Raw genomic sequence first — 1,255 nt, forward strand, 5'->3', positions numbered from 1 at the left:
TAAATTTCCTTGATTTTGTGCTAGTGATTATCTACACTAAGATTGTTTCTATATTCGTTAATAGAGCATGATTTACTTATTCTAAAATGGGAGTAAGTTTCCTTCTTTATCATCTTTATCAAAAACGATATAGCAAAGGCATCATGGCAACGAGACATCATGAGCCAAAGAGCTCATTGTGCTACAGGTTTCTGTTCCCTTAATGTCTGCATGCAGGTAATGCAGGCTAAGAATTTCGATGTCGGGAACTAATACTGAAAGAGAATTTTCGCTCGATCTTTCCGTAATGTACATATAATATATTCGTACACACACATATATATTTATTTATGTATTTGAATATATATAAACACACTCTCTCTCTGTCACACACACACACACACACACACACACACACACACACACACACACACACACACACACACACACACACACACACGCACACATATATATACATATAGATACATAGACATATATATGTGAACTGATGCATACATACATACATGACCATATGTATTTATATAATTATATATACATACACTCACATCGACACACATACATATATATATGCACCCATATATTCACACAGACACACACACGCTCTCATGTAGAAACTATATTATGATTCAATTTTCTATATCATTGTAACACAGATTTTCACAGCTTGATACGGATTCCATAATATCATTCTTTATCAGTTGCTGAAAAAATGGCCAAAACTCATGAATATTTTTAAAAAATCGTCTTTCATACATCCCTGCATAAAGTACGTGAACATCTGCATTCCGGTAACATCACCGAAGGGGAAACTCGCTCACCGAATCAAGGTCATCTTGCTGGGATGATATTTCCTGACGTCACGACCTGGGCGGGGTTTTTCTCGGACACTTGTATAAAGGAAAGGGCTCTGTGTGTCTTCGTCAGTCTCAGTCTCCGCAGTCTCTAACACAATGGCATTCAAGGCAAGTAAATCTGCCATTCCAAAAGTGCAGTTGGTTAAGGTTTTCTGTTTTTCAACCATAAAATATCGATCATATAAATATTTCTGACGATTCAACTGTACTGCAGGTATTAGCACTGGCCACCCTAGTGGTAGCCACCGTCGCTCGTCCAGATAGTCCTCCTACCTATGGCTACTCTGCTCCCACACCCTCTTATGCACCACCCGCCAAGTACGACTTCAACTACGCCGTCAACGACCAACCATCTGGCAACGACTTCGGACACCAGGAAGCCCGTGATGGCGACAACACAC

This window comes from Penaeus vannamei, chromosome 4, assembly GCF_042767895.1.
Source record: "Penaeus vannamei isolate JL-2024 chromosome 4, ASM4276789v1, whole genome shotgun sequence".
Taxonomy (NCBI): Eukaryota; Metazoa; Arthropoda; class Malacostraca; order Decapoda; family Penaeidae; genus Penaeus; species Penaeus vannamei.